Genomic DNA, 16,936 nt, shown 5'->3' on the forward strand with positions numbered 1-16,936 from the left:
TATAATCCACATACCGCACTTAACCCTGACTGCGGTATATACACTATACCCGCCATGTAACCCAATTACAGCACATTACAACACTGAATGCAGCATAAATACACCTTATACTCCACATGCAGCACGTAACCGTGAATGCAGTATATACACTATATACGCTATGTAACCCAGTTACAGTACATTGTAACGGCGAATGCAGCACCTATACACACCCTAGCGTACAACAGAACGTAACTACGAGTGCAGTATACACACTATATACACCATGTCACCCCATTACAGCCCATTGTAACTTCGGATGCGGTATATACACACCCCCTATAATCCAAATACAATATACGCCATGTAACCCAATTACAGCCAATTGTACCTCAAATGCAGCTCGTATGCCTTATAACCCGAATACAACGCATTATAACCATACCCCGAATACAACGCATTATAACCATACCCCGAATACAACGCATTATAACCATACCCCGAATACAACGCAATATAACCACACTGAGGTGTATACACTTTATTCCCCACATACAGCCCGCTATCACTACGAATGCGGTATGCAGCGATACCCACGGCCATTCTAGCATTGATCATAACTTTATCCAATGTTGAAAGAAATCAATTACAGCACATTATACCACTGCCATGTAACCCCACTGAGTGTCCCGTGCTCCAACCCCGGGGGGGAGGGGGTTGGGGGATACCCACGGCCATTCTGTTGGGGGAACCGTCGTGGCAAAAAAACGTGGGGGGTTGTTGTGCCTCTCCTCGTCCTCCCTCTGGCCCCCCCCTCCCCAGCCGCAGAGGCTGATGGAGGGCGAGCCACGTGGCAAGGGAATCCCCCCTGGCTATTCCCTGGTACCGGCAAGGGGATCCCCCCGTTCCCCGGAGGCCCCCCCTCCCCGCCCGCCAGCTACCAAGGCTGATGGAGGGAGAGCCACGCGGTAAGGGGGATCCCCACTAGCTATCCCTTGGTCCGGCAGGCGGATCCCCCCCTTCGCCGGAGGCCCCCCCCTCCCCGCCCGCCGAGCAGGCCAGCCACGGAGGCTGAGGGAGGGAGAGCCGCGCGGTAGGGGGATCCCCCGTGGCAGCACTCCCCGGCTGCCTCGCAACTATCCCCTGGACAGCCATAGCGGAGGCGGAGGGGGGGGATGCTGCGATCGGGCCCAAAGGGAGACTACAAACTCACCTGGAGGAGAGGAGAGGACACTAAACTTCGCAGCAGACCGGGAGCAGAATGGAAGATTCAGCTCCCGGCTGCCTCTTTTGTACTGACCTAGGCCTGCCCCCCCCCCCCCAGGGGGGGCCGCGACGGCGGCCCAGAGATCCCAGGGAGGTGAGGGGGGAGGGGGCTTGCCCCCTGGTCATGGGCTTCCCTCGCCTAATTGGCTGGAGGGATTGCTTCTGCAGGGGGCCAAGCTTTATATATTATGTGTATAGACTCTACCGCGCTGGGAGTCCGTCCCCGGACCTGATAATCAGCCCTTCCCCGCTCACCATTTGTCCCGGCACTTAGCTGCTCCCAGCCCTTTGTCACGACCCTGCATTTCTCTGCAGACAACACAGCTAAGTGAATTACTGTGCCTGCATGCAAAGAAATGCTAAAACACACATTACATTACTGGCTGCCTTTCTAAGGCCGTGTTCGGGGTGGCTGCTACGCGACGCGTGCGTGCGCACGTCCGTCGCAATTTCAGATTGTTTGGTGGGAGTGTTCAAACTGAAAACTCCACCGGCGGTAAAGTGCAGCGTTGACGCCGCTGTAACCAGAAATGATATTTGGGGCTGCAGTCGCATCACGTGAGCTGGTTCAGCGAACCAGCTCCGTGACACGTTCCCCCCGCCAAGCCCCCAAACGCCGCGACCCGACTCCTGCAGCCTGAACACAGATCGCCGGGCTGCAGGAGCACGCGGGGGAGGTGCGCATGGACGCACGCTGCCGCAGCAGCCACGCTGAACTCGGCCTTACTGTATGGGGAAAAGGCTACACTCTAACATGGGGCATAAAGTGCTTTTCTACATATATATAGCCAGGCCTTCGGCATCTATTGCTAATTCTGGGCCTTTCCTCTGTCAGTCCTATTAGAACAGGCAGTGGAAAGGTTAATTCCTTCAGTTAGCCTGTTTGCATTTCAGCTCTGAGTATAGTAGCAATATTCAGGGGCGGGCTTAAGCAACCTTTGAGCATGTTAATCCAAAGGGTGGATATGGGTTGGAACACCCCCTGATGTGTGTGAGCCAATCGGTATCCAGCTTTGAGTTGTAATGATTCAAAGCTAGAGACACTCCCTGAGGATATTCAAATTGAGACATGTTTCCTAAAATAAGTGATCAGTTAGGATGAGGAGGGATTCTGGAAGGAGATATTGAGTAGAGCTGATAGAGAAGCCTTCCTCTCCCTCTTGCCCCACCTGGGTAAGGAGGGAGGGGAGTTATGCTGCCATGAGCAGAATGGCAGAGGAGGAAGAGCAGGCCTATGCTGTGACGCTGTACTATGCTGTGACGCTGTACTATGCTGTGACGCTGTACTATGCTGTGACGCTGTACTATGCTGTGTATGCTGCTCTGCCAATACAAAACCACAGAAAGAAGCTGCTGTGTGTGTCTCACTGTTCCTGGTGTGAGAAGGAGAGAGTGTCAGTGGGGGGTCCCTCCTCTGGAGACCCCAGAGGATCCCTACTGGCTGGAGGCGCTGCACCACCCAGAGAGAACAAGAGCAAGGTAACCTGTCCCACACCACCTCCTGTCCCTGTCCTGGTTCTCCCCACAACACCGCGGAGCCCTCAGCCCTCCTGTTTGCCAGCAGGTCACAGCACCAAGACCGTGTACAGTAACCAGAAGGAGTGTACCCCACCCAATCTCATGTCGGGTGGGGTGAAAGAGGGTTACATATACAATAACCGTTTCCCAAGTCATACAGTTCCCCCCTTCCAGACATCAGACAGTGATCAGCTCTTTTCTGGGAGGGGTTACACCAAACATTACATACAAGAGCCCCACAGAGGCGGCCATTACACATGGTATTGGGGCAGCCAGCCGGGCTTCTCCTTTCTCATGTGAGGATGCCTGGCTACCGTCACAGGCAACGTCACCCAATCACAGCATTGAGTGTCACTCACTGGTTGACAGCATCACCAAATCACAGCATTGAGTGTCACTCACTGGATGACAGCATCACCCAATCACAGCATTGTGTCTCATTTACTAGTTTGCAGTCTTACCCAATCACAGCATTGAGTGTCACTCACTTGATGGCATCCTTACCCAATCACAGAATTGAGTGTCACTCTATAAAAGGTAACCTCCTTCAATCACAGCATTGAGTGTCACTCACTAGATGACATCCTTACCCAATCACTGTATTAAGTGCCTGTCACTAGGAGGTAACCTCCTTCAATCACAGCATTGAGTGTCACTCACTTGATGACAGGCTCACTCAATCAAAGTATTGAGTGTCATTCACTAGATGACATCCTTATACAATCACAGTACTGAGTGTCACTCACTGGATTACAGCCTCACCCAAAAACAGTCTTTAGTGTAACACTAGGTGGCAGCCTTACCCAACAACAGCATTGAATGTCACTCACTTAGATTGCAGCCTCACCCAATCACAGTATTGTGTGTTACTCACTAGATGGTACCCTTACCAAACTACAGTATTAAGTGTCTGTCACTAGATGGCAGCATCACCCAATCATAGCATTGCTGTCTCTTTTACGAGATTCCAACCTCACCCAATCACAGTACTGAGTGTCACTCACTAGTTGGCAGCCTACTCCAACCATAGTACTGCGTCACTCACTAGAAGGCAGCTTCACTCAATCACAGCATTGAGTGTCTCTCACTAGTTGGCAACCTTACACAATCACAGTATTAAGTGCCACTAACGAGATGGCAGCCTCATCCAACCATAGTAATGCATTTAACTCATTAGATGGCAGCCTTACCCAATCACAGCATTGAGTGTCACTCACTAGATGGCATCCTTACCCAATCACAGCATTGAGTGTCACTCACCAGATGGCAGCCTTACCCAATCATAGCATTGAGTGTCACTCACTGGATTGCAGCCTCACCCAATCACAGTATTGAGTGTCACTCACTAGATGGCATCTTTACCCAATCACAGCATTGAATGTCACTCACTAGATCTCAGCTTCACCCGATCCTAGCATTGAGTTTCACTCACTAGATGGCGTTCATACCAAATCACAATCTTGAGTGTCTCTTTTACTAGATTGCAGCTTCACTCAATCACCGTGTTGTGTCACTCACAAGATGGCATCAGTATTGCGTGTCAGTAACCAGTCAGTAAACAGATTGCAGCCTCACCCAATCACAGAATTGAGTGGCACTCTCCAGAAGGCAATCATCTTCAATCACATTGAGTGTGTCTAACCAGATAGCATCCTCACCCAATCACAGTATTGAGTGTCACTCACTAGATGGCATCCATACCAAATCACAAAATTGAGAGTCTATTTTACTAGATTGCAGCTTCATCCAATCACAGTATTGAGTGTCACTCACTAGATTACAGCCTCGCCCAATCACAGTATTGAGTGTCACTCACTAGATTACAGCCTCACCCAATCACAGTATTGAATATCTCACTAGATGGCAGCCTCACCTAACCACAGTATTGAGTGTCACTCACTAGATGGCATCCATATCAAATCACAACATTGAGTTTCTCTTTTACTAGGTTGCAGCTTCACCCAATCACAGTATTGAGTGTCAGTGACTAGATGGCATCATTACCCAATCAAAGTATTGAGTGTCTCTGACTAGATAGCATCCTCAACCAATCACAGTATTGAGTGTCACTCACTAGATTACAGCCTCATCCAATCACAGTATTGTGTGTTACTCACTAGATGGCAGCCTTACCCACTCCCAGTATTGAGTGTCACTCAATAGATGGCATTCTTACCCAATCACAGCATTGAGTGTCACTCGCAAGATGGCAGCCTTACCCAATCACAGCATTAAGTGTCAACGCGTAAACTAACCGTGAACAAGAGAAACAGGGAGACGCGAGTCCAAACATATATATTCCGCTGCAATATTTATCTCTGTGTATGTTACACACTCAGTAATAACAGTAATAACTGTATACAGGCGTACCCAACATTAACGTACGCAATGGGACCGGAGCATGTATGTAAAGCGTAAATGTACTTAAAGTGAAGCACGACCTTTTTTCCACTTATCGATGCATGTACTGTACTGCAATCGTCATATACGTGCATAACTGATGTAAATAACGCATTTGTAACAGACTCTATACTCTCCCCGCTTGCGCACAGCTTCGGTACAGGTAGGGAGCCGGTATTGCTGTTCAGGACATGCTGACAGGCGCATGCGCGAGCTGCCGTTTGCCTATTGGGCGATATGTCCTTACTCGCGAGTGTACTTAAAGTGAGTGTCCTTAAACCGAGGTATGCCTGTACTGTATATGCAGACACACACTAATATCTGTATTATATAATATATACAGTACCGGTATATATACACACACACATCTATATGCAAACTCCCATATTCAGTAATATCTGTATTATATACAGTAATATATACCGGTATATATACACACACACACACACACATCTATATGCAAACTCACACACTCAATAATAGCTCTAATATATATATATATATATATTAATTAATATTATATATAATTTGTTTTTATACACAGCAATAAATCTCTGTTTATACGCTCCATAGCATCACACATGTACACACGCAGCCCCCGGGGGCAGGTTCACGCGTGTACACTCGCCGCTCACACACACTTGGCCCAACTAGGGGAATGAAACGGCAGAAACCCGAGAGAAGCCCCAAGTTCCACCTGAAGAGCTTGGAAGACGCTCAGGTTTCAGTGTCCTGACTTCTGATATCAGCGACAGCTGCCCCGGGGCAGAGAGCAGAACGGGCTTCACTCCCCGACCGTCTGAGACACCCAACTTCTTCTCCTCTTGGATTGTCTGCCGTGCCTCGGGGAAAAAGGTAACCCAACCGTCTGTGTGTCCGTCCGTGCCGCCCAAGGGAGATCCTCTGCGCCTTTTTTGTTTGTTCCCGGAGGTCTTACGGGATCATTCACGCCAGGGCTGGTGGAGAAGACATCTGTTTGGTGTTCTTCACGGCTGGAGTGGTCTCTGTGAAGAGGTCAGGTCAAGAGAAGTCATTTGAGATATTGTTCCCTGGAGAGTTTTTCATATAGGAGGGAGAGATAGAGATATAGAAAGAGAGAGAGGGAAGGAGAGATAAAGGGGGAGAGAGAGAGATAGAGTGGAAGGTTGAGAGAGAGAGAGAGGGGGCGAGAGATAGAGAGAGAGTTAGAAAAAGATATAGAAAGGGAGAGGGGAGAGAGAGAGGTAAAGAGTTAGGAAGAGAGAGAGCGTTAGAAAGAGAGATAGAAGGAGGGAGAGGGAGATGCTGTATAATGTGTTTGATGTATGTATTTGGCGGGTTTCTTTACACTGACTGACGGGCGTTTGCGCGCTGTATTATTACATGACGCTATTTTACAAAAGGCTGCACTTTCATCTCAATTTGTTTTTTGTTATTTTTATTTATGCTTAAAAAAGAAATGTAACAAGCGGAGAGAGAAGAACTTTCGGACGCAGTTTAAAGTGAAAATATTGTGCAAAGGATTGTCACTGTATACAGTATGATTCTCATTATATACAGTAGGATTATTAATATACTGTATACAGTAGTTTTGTCAATATACAGTAGGAGTCTCCTTATACAGTAGGATTATTAATATATTTAGGATTTTTGCTATATACAGTGGTATTATTAATATATACAGTAGGATTGTGACTATAAACAGTAGGATTATTTATATATACAGTAAGTTTGTCACTATGTGCAGTAGGATTGTCAATATATACAGTAGGATTCTCATTATATACAGTAGGATTATTACTATGTACAGTAGGATTGTGAATATACAGTAGGATTCTTAGTATATACTGTACAGTAGTATTATTAATATATATATGTGTATATATATATATATATATATAGTATTGTCACTATATACATTAGGATTGTACATATATATATGTGTGTATTCTGTCTATGTACAGTAATATTCTCACTATATACAGTAGAACACACACGCGCGCGCACACACAAACGCACACACGTTTTACGTTATGGTGGGTGAAAAAGGCAACAAGAAACCTCCACCGTTAGCAAATAGCAAATAAAAAGATCGCTTGTGAGCACATTCACATGTCTTAGGCAGGTCTGCACCCTGCCTTTCACCATTATCCTCAGCATACAGTGCTTCCACTGCAGCATGTTATTCTGGGAAATGACATGCAAATGAGTACACAATGTGTCACCTTTTGCCTGGAATATCCATTCACATGGAACCCATATAAGAAATGCAATGCTATTTACACAGCTTTTAAGCACAGCATGGGATTAGATGCAAAGCCAGTCAAACCACTCACAGACATGTTTCAACCTTAATGGGTCTCACCAGTGTGAGGTTGGTTGTACTAGCTTTGCAATTTTCTTCTAGTTTCAAAAGGATTCTTACTATAGACAGTAGGATTGCCACGATATACAGTAGGGTTCTCACTATATACAGCAGGATAGTTACATAGTTATATATGATAATTGCATTTCTCACCAGTCTCGGGACTCTACTTATCAAAGGAAAAACTCAGTTATTTTTTCGATACGGACGCTGAGATATATCCACGCCCGGCTTCCTCTATGTATTAAATGAAGTTCCCAGTATTTCCGGGGACGTCTGCGATGACACGCAGGATAGAGTGGGAGAGAGTGAAAGAACCCATTCCCCTGCGCTTCCTCACCTTGCACCCGGCCGCGCCCCTCCTCTTCCTCCGGGTACCAGTCGCCCTCCTCCTCTTCGTCCGGGTACCGGCCGCCCTCCTCCTCCACCTCCGGCTCCTCAGTGGTGTCCGTGACCCCCGGCGAGGCTGAGATGCTCCGGTGAGGAGGTGATGTGCCCGCCGTTGAACATGCCCTTCACGGGAGAGGCGGAGAGAACTGGAGGAGCGCTCTCGGGGATGGGGAGCTGGGGGAGCGGCCTGTGTGAAGTGAGAGCCGCAGAGAGCGTGCTCTGTGTGGGGTGGGGTGGGGGGATTTGGAGTGGGAGCGGTGTGTGTGAGAGAGAGCGCCGAGGAAGGGTGAGAGCCGTGGGGAGGTGAGAGCCGGGGGGAGGTGAAAGCCGGGGTGAGGTGAGAGCCGGGGAAGGGTGAGAGCCGGGGGATGGGTGAGAGCCGGGGAAGGGTGAGAGACAGGGGAAGGGTGAGAGCCGGGGGAAGGGAGCGGCCTGTGGGAGAGAGCGTGCTCTGGGGGGCCAATGAGAGTTGTGGAGGAGCGGAACACAGGGGTGGGGGCAGACACACTGGCCAAAGAGAGCCGTCGGAGGGCGAGCGGACGACGGACCAATCAAATGGTCGCCAGACACTCACATCCAAGATTTAAAAAAAAAAAAAAATATATATATATATATATATATTAGTTATATAGTTATATGTAGTTATAGAAAGTACACCCTCTTTGAATTCTATGATTTTACATATAAGGACATAATAACAATCATCTGTTCCTTAGCAGGTCTTAAAATTAGGTAAATACAACCTCAGATGAACAACAACACATGACATATTACACTGTGTCAGGATTTATTTAACAAAAATAAAGCCAAAATCGATAAATGTATATATGTGTATATCTATATGTGTTTATGTGTATATATGTATGTTGTCACTGACCATGGGGTACATTCCTGCCCAAAACATCCCTTTTTGCTCTTGTACAGCTAATTCATTGAGCAACAGTGATTCTCTTGCATAGGCACTTATGCGCAGTTACATTCAAAATGGCCGCCGCCTCAGTGTGTTGTCATGGCAATCTGTAGCCGGGGGTTGCCGAAACTGACACAGGTTGTCCTCCAGCAGATTGTGCATTGCGTATGCGCAGGGTCCGATGTTTCTAGTGAAACATGCGTGAGTGGATTATTCAGACATCACCACACTGCGCAGGCAGTGGTATCTCCGTATCCAAGATGGCCGATGGAAAACTTCAAAATGTCCTATGCAGCACTTTAGAGATCGTGGGAATAAAGGTTTGGCGGGCTTTTGCCTCTTTTAATGGTTTTTGGTGATTGTGTGTTCATTGGATTAATTTAGGGGAATCTATGTTCTGTGTGTTCATTCTTTCACTGCGCCGCCCTGAGGAAGGTCCATTGTTGGGACCGAAACGTTGGAATTTCGTACTTTACTTACCGGCGTGCTGTCTGCCGATTTCGTGGAAACGGTATCGTACATTTGTCTTTACGCACGCCAAATTTAAAAAAAGGAAGCGCAGCAGGGGATAACCTCATATAAATGGCATTTTTTACTGTTAAATAACAACAATCAAAAAGAAAAGAAAAAAAGACAGTCAAGGTGAAGGCGTAAATGCTGATCTGGGCTGGAACTGTATAGTTCTAGTGGGTGAATCCTCCGAGATGCCTCTGTCCTGTGCTCCGTGGAGCGTACTCTGAGCCCCACTGGTACCAGCAGCTTGTGCTCCACAGAACACAGGACAGAGGCATCTCAGAGGATTCAGCGCCCACAAGAACTGTACAGTTCCAGCCCAGATCAGCATTTATACCTTCACCTTGACTTGTCTTTTTTTTTTCTTTTTCTTTTTGATTGTTGTTATTTAACAGTAATAAATGCCATTTATATGAGGTTATCCCCTGCTGCGCTTCCTTTTTGAATATAGCATTTTTGGATTGGAGGAAATTGAGTCGTTTTCCTCAAAGGAGCTGCATGAGGGCACCTCATCTAGCATCTGTCATTAATAGGATATTTACATCCATTTCAACGCTTTCTATTGACTTCATTTAAGTATCCTGGACTTTCATCTCATATTGACTTCTCGTAATCTCATCGCTAATATTTTATTGTATTACCTGTGCCATTATTTACCCTGTAACACATGAGGTGGGTGAGGGCAGTTCATTATTGTTCGCTTTTTTTGTTATATATATATATATATTGTGACAAAATGCCCTTTTTGACTGAAGGGTTTTTGTCTGGGATCCTTAAAACCCACTGTCTTCTAGGGTAAAACCGCAACACAGGACAGATCCAACTGTGGTTCCAGTGTTTTTATTTGCTTTAACATTTCAGCGGGTGAGAGAAAACACAGTCCAAAGAAACCCTTGCTCTCTCTTGAGCACTAACTAGACAGAAGTTTCTATCTACCTTTGGGTGGCTTCCCCACTTACCAACTAACACAAACACAGGTAACAAACAAAATGGCTGCAGAGCCGTGTCTGTTTGCAGCAGTGCAGCTCTCTTGCTGGAATAGGGGGAGAGGGAAGAACTGGCCTTTTTTAAACATTGCTGATTAGGCCCAGGTTATCTGCAGAGTCTACCCTGAGCTTTTAACTCTTTGTGGGGACAGGTAGAATTTTATCACAGCAGGACCTATATATCTTCTATCCGCAACTATACCACACGTCCTCTCACTATATACACACACTCTTACATCACTAACATTCAGGGACTATTTAACACCTCACGTCATAAATCGCATAATACACAGGGAGTTTCAGTCACAGATAACATTCTGATATGCACTGTTTTTAAAGTAAGCCCTTGCCTGCTTTATTCAGTGTAACATCGCCGGAAGATGAGATCAGTGTATCTTGAAAGCTCGCACAAATAAAAGCATCTCGTTAGCCACAGAACGGTATCGTCTATTGTTTTTTGATTATTAAAGCTCGGCTAACACTGTACCGATACCTCTACATCTGTATATATATATATATATATATATATATATATATATATATATATATATATATATATATATAACGGGTATTCCCCCACCCAATCGCATATATAGTGTATGTGGGGGCAACCTATATGTTACCAGGTGTGGTGCAGTATACCTGTCAGGCTCACAGGAGGTCTGAGCCTCCGCCAGTGAGAGCCTGGGGTGAGTCCTCTGGAACGTCTCGGTTTCAGCGCCTCCACCTGTGTAGGGTTCTAGGGGAGTAGAAGGTTTCCTGCACAGGACCCACATATACAATAACCACATACACAGGAATGTATATAACCAGTTTATATATATGCAGGCAATAACACAACACTTATAACATTCCCCCTAGGGAGTAACTCCACAGTCACCGTGTACCCCCACACTGTGTCCACAGCCCAACCCCCTTGTCCCGTGGTCAGCGCTGCCACTATGTGTGATGATAGTATGTTAGGATACGTTGGTGCACTTATGGGGGTACCTGCCGAGCGCTCCTGCACTCGGGCCTGCAAACACTTCAAAAAGGATCTGTCGCTCGGTGACTCCGTCTGATCCTGTGGTTCCTTGCCCGGGGTCCGCCAGGGGTGATCCCACCCTGGAGATAGTCTGTCTGGGCACAGACTTGAGCCCAAGTCTTCTCTCTGGGAGCGCAGTGTCCGCTGTGTCCCTATCTAACACTAGTGCTACTGTGACAGAGTCCCTAACCTAGGGCCTGTCCCTGTAGCACCACAAACTGGGGAGTGAGGACCTATCTGGGACCTAAGGGGTTACTGGCCTACTCCGTTCCCCTAGCTGTTCCCGGTCCTGACTACTAATTCCTACCTAGTACTCCCAGCGCCTGCAGCAACGCACTGCAACCTGCTGGGTGCTTGCAGGAAACGTGCTGCACAAACACACAATGCCTTCTTGTCAGACCTCACAGCACTGACAGCCGTGACTCTGACAAGACAGCACACACACGCAACTAAGGGCAGGGTCCCTAACCTTGGGCCGTCCCTTATTAATTACCCACTAGCCTGGTAGGGAGTTGGGGCCTGCCTGGGATATGGGGAACCTTACCTGGTGCAGGAGCTTCACTTGCTCCCTACACCCTTCCTTCCCCTTCCTGCTCCCAGCTCCAACTAACTAGCGTGGGCTCAGCGTGTGAAATGTATCTCTTCCCTGCAGGGAGATTCTAAGCCCTATTGGCTCCCTGGCGTCACGTGGGGCGTGCAGAGGCTCATGGGACTCGTAGTCCCTGCCTAGAGCCTTCCCTGGTAGGCTAGAGTTTCGCGGGCTCATCCCTGCGCATGCGCAAGCTCTTTGGGGTCCTCCCGGCGCCTGGCTCTCACTGCGCACGCGCGAGACAATGCGCAATGGCGGCGCCCTGTACCGCGAGCCGCCGGGACCTCGGCAACGCGACCGCGGCCCTAACAACGGGCCGCTCGCGTCCCCGGCAACCGGCCGCTTCAGGGAACAGCGCGCTGCTCGCGCACATGCCCCCACACCTCCCCGCGAACGGCCGCAGCGAGGGAGAGGAGGGGGGTGGGTCCGCAATGGAAAGGGAGACCTGGCTACATATACATAAAGAGACATATGACAGCGCCTACAATACACCGTATACGTAGGTAGTTATTAAATTAATTAACCAGACCTAGCTACTCTAAACTAAAAGGGAGAAGGAGGACTGGAGACAAGCTGGTTTTACTCGTACGATGAGTAAAAACCCCCGCGGTGTGAGCACATTCTCATGTCTCATACAGCCCTGCCTTTCCCCATTATCTCTTGGCATACAATGCTTCCACTGCAGCAAAGGATTCTGGGTAATGACATGCAAATGAGCTATCACTGTGCTTTGTTTGCTCTTTAGCTGTTGTAACAGGGGAACCCTATAATCTTCAGCCTTCCGCCTTAAGCTGCGCGTACTGTATAGTGCCTTGTGACGGCGACCCAAAACAAATCGATTGACTCCATCGCAAGCGCTTATAGTAAGCGCGACGGCGACGGATTGATCAAAAAAAAATTAATTCGATTTTTTTAGAGACAGTCGCCACATGTGGCTGTCTCTAAACCAATCAGAGACCGCGGCCTGTCCCCTTCGTGACGTCACTTGCCTTGACGCCAGCTACATTAAAACAAAATGACAACTTTCACTAGTGGCGACCGCGACGTCATCGGTCGCGTTGCCGTCGCCAGCACTATAAACGCGGCCTTACACAGCTTTTACAGCACAGCCGTGGTTAAGGCCTGCCTTTCCTTATTATCTCTTGGCATACAATGCTTCCACTGCAGCAAAGGATTCTGGGTAATGACATGCAATGTTCCCAGGAGCTTACCGTCCGTTTTGGTGTCAACATTTGTAAGAGATGTGGGCAGAGGTTCATATACTGGAGACCGATTAGGGTGACATTATATCTGGGCGTTATTGAGCCTGTTCCTTTATCCAGGCAAAACATACAAAAATAACAAACCCTTATCCCTGTGTAAGGGGTAACTTACTTCCCCAGAGCCTATCTGCAGGACTGGAGGGATATTCCCATTACCAGCCTATCACCCCAAAGTCTCAGGAGGTACCTTAAGCAGGTGGCCCTCCATGTCAGTCTCTGGCAGGTTCCTGGGTCCTCTGTGTCCAGGAAATATAGGTCTCTGGGTGTCTTGATCTCAGCACAGCCTGTGTCTGTGTGCAGGCTTCTCTGCTCTCCTTCTGTCAGCCCAAATGTGAGCTAAGGAATCTCTCTCCTGTGTCTCACATGAGGCTTTTTACAGCGCTCTCATTAGCCCAGGTGGAGACTAGTTAATTGAGTGGCTGCAATTAACTATCTCTCTGCTGGATTCTCAGTGCTCTGTGGCTGCTTTATTTAAACAGGGATATGTCCCTGTTACAACGTTGAAATTTGAACCAGGCATAAGGAACTTACTATCCAAATGTGGGGTCTCTTGGGGTTATGGTGAATATATGGATGTAGAATTGGTAACGCACAGTATGTTGGATGAAATCTCCCCTCCTGTGTCTATGGGAACGGAGCCAGCCCCTGGTTACAGAGCTATGATGCTGCAGCTATATTTATAAGGGATTTATAAGACATCTTCCATTAATAGACTCGTCTTAAGGCCGCGGGGAGAGCTCACAGGTATAAACACAGCCCCTGGTCGGGTAAGTCGTCCGGTAAATCAGCGATCTTCCTCTTCTGCGACCAAAAAGAGGAGTATCGGGAATCTCTCATCTGGAGTACATCTGTATTTCTTTATCGGGAAGGGCTGGACGTGAGCTGCACTGTCTTTGTGGTGGGTGGACGTTGTTTCAATTTCGACAGCAGATTGTTGGTCAAGTTTAGAAGCTTTGTTTGTTTTCTAGTCGTCCTTACTGGAAGGGGGGGGGGGGGGAATCGTAGACTATATTACTGGGAACTTGAAGATTAAAAGGCATTATTATCCTTTATACCAAATATATCATGATCTTCAGCCCGTGTCTCCCCATTGCTGGATGAAGCCTCCCCAATGATATATATATATATATGTACGTTTATATAATATACCATCATTCATCATTTATTTATTTATAACAACATTTATTTAGCGCCCTTACCCAGGGCGAACACTATGGACGGCGCTATTGGTGTAGGAGCATTTAAGAGCTTGCTTGGTTGGTGGGCAGGGGTGGGGGTGCAGTATCTGGATCTAATCTTGTTGGTGGCATGGTTATGGGTCTCACGGTGTGGACAGTGGTGTCACTTGGATCTAGGAGGTGGGTGACTTTGAAGGGCTTTGGAGAGGCTTTAGGAAGGGGTGAGGGTAGGGGAGACCATGGGCGTTGGGGGGTGGAGGGGTGAGTATTGGATCAACTGCAGTCCTAGTTTCCCCACTGCTGGATGAAGCCTCCCCAATATATATATATATATATATATAGGAAACAAACAGTAGTCTAAAATAAGCAATCAAGCATATCCAAAATATCAAATTTATTAAACAATATCTAAAGCACACAAAGAAAAAATATTAAAAATAGCTGAGAAAAGCCCCTGGTACCCAAACGAACTTCCTAAGCAATACGTAGTTAGTATGCAAGAGAAAGCAATGTACCTAGAATATAAACCCGGCACATGGAGCACTGAGTCACTGAACTGATGCAAAACAAGGTGCAACAATCACTGCTAACTGAGCGGTTTCAGGTGCACACGTTACTCACCTAACCCCCTGCAGTCACCGGCTGGTGTAAGAAACCCTATGCTAAGCAAGACTTCCCCTGATAGTAACATCACAAGAATACAAAATAACCGGTGAAGTTCTGAGGCTCCATGTGTGTGTGGATAATATACTGATGAAAAGATACATTGGGGGGAGACACAGGAAGGAATTAGTGTGTAACAATTCCTATAGAACAAAGCGTAAACGTTCCATTACAGTCCGCGAGGATGAACGCAATGTAAGCAACATAAGTCCGATACTTATCCGGAATGGTTGAAAAGATCAGAAGCAGTCACCGAAACAGAAAACAGCTTCAATGGCTTCCAGCGGTATACCATCTGTCTGCGTGAGTACGGCAAACAGTCGTGCAGGCATGGCGGATCATCTCCTTGCGTGGCACAGAAACAACGCCGGGTTCAAAGGGCAAGTACAAACGTGCAAGTCCCTATGTTTGCAGGGAGCAGGACAGTTAGATGGGGAAGGGGGGGGCATCTCAGCAACCTAAAGAACAGAACTACCCCGACGTACGTTTCGCTGAGTACCTAGCTTCTTCTTGGGGGTCTGACGAGGTGTGATCAGTCAGGTATTTAAACCGGAGTCCCTGTGGTTGCAGGGAGCAGGACACTTAGATGGGAGGGGGGGGCCATCTCAGCAACCTAAAGAACAGAAGTACCCCGACGTACGTTTCACTGAGTACGTAGCTTCTTCTTGTGGGTCTGATGAGGTGTGATCAGTCAGGTATTTAAACCGGAGAGGCTTGATACTGCGCCAATCAGGAGCAGTGGGGGAGGAGGCAGATCAGCTGGTCTGAGGTCTCCTGAGAAGATCTAATCATGGGAGGAATGATGCCAGACATAAAGACATAAGGACGCACAAATCAGTACATGAGAAAGTTGTAACTATATGCATTGATGAATCTAATGTACGTTCTCACACAGATGGTAAATGAATATAATTTGTCAGCAATGTGAGAGAATCTATGTCACCAAATCTGTAATAAAACTGAATTCCATAAAATAAATGAAATCATAATGAAGAATTTGATATAAAGTTTGAATTATTATAAGTACAGCAGGTTTAGGAAGGACCTATGGACTACAAAGAGCATATGGGAATACCTGCTACTGTATAAAAACATAGCATATCCCATATACTCATTTAGACCCTGGGGTAACTGTGTCCCTAGTTTGATGATCCATCTGCATTCACACCTGAGTAACGCTTTCTCTAAATCCCCCCCCCCCCCACCCCCTAATTCCTAAGGACACCTGAACAATAGCAAATGTCTGAAGATTTGGTGACATAGATTCTCTCACATTGCTGACAAATTATATTAATTTACCATCTGCGTGAGTACGTACATTAGATTCATCAATGCATTCCTTGTATATATATCTTTTTTAATGTGTCTTTCAGCTCACATGATGCACGAGTTACTCTTTGAGGTTCAATAAGTTGGATTATAGGTCACCTGTATTTACATGTAATCGAACTGTCGGAGATTATAACCTTAAGTCATTTAGTATGGGTTTATAAGTAGGGTAGAATATTTTGGTATGTCCTGCCCTGTTAAGCAATAACCTTTATAGTAACTTAAGTTACAACTGTCTCGTGTATTAGTTTGGGTATTTTTATGTCTGGCATCATTCCTCCCATGATTAGATTTTCTCAGGAGACCTCAGACCAGCTGATCTGCCTCCTTCCCCACTGCTCCTAATTGGCGCAGTATCAAGCCTCTCCAGTTGAAATACCTGACTGACCACACCTCATCAGACCCCCAAGAAGAAGCTACGTACTCAGCGAAACGTATGTCGGGGTACTTCTGTTCTTTAGATTGCTGAGATGCCGCCCCCCCCATCTAAGTGTCCTGATCTTTGCAACCACAGGGACTCGCACGTTCGTACTTGCCCTTTGAACCCGGCGGTGTTTCTGTCCAACGCAAGGAGATGATACGCCA

General features: G+C 47.1%; 1 protein-coding gene across 5 annotated transcripts in view; it reads left to right on the top strand.

Annotated features, from left to right (window-relative positions):
• Positions 1-5,887: 5,887 nt before the first annotated feature.
• The window catches only part of LOC142474756 (sodium channel protein type 4 subunit alpha-like), a 173,154-nt gene continuing 162,105 nt past the window's right edge, over positions 5,888-16,936 (top strand). For 2 of the 5 annotated variants that reach the window (XM_075580974.1, XM_075580982.1), the window contains exon 1: positions 5,893-6,018. The gene's annotated coding sequence lies outside the window, so the exon portion shown is untranslated. Of the gene's footprint in view, positions 6,019-13,915; positions 14,080-16,936 lie in introns of those variants that run through there. The other 3 variants (XM_075580978.1, XM_075580980.1, XM_075580977.1) reach the window with 2 other exon arrangements.

Source organism: Ascaphus truei (genome assembly GCF_040206685.1).
Source record: "Ascaphus truei isolate aAscTru1 chromosome 23 unlocalized genomic scaffold, aAscTru1.hap1 SUPER_23_unloc_1, whole genome shotgun sequence".
NCBI lineage: Eukaryota > Metazoa > Chordata > Amphibia > Anura > Ascaphidae > Ascaphus > Ascaphus truei.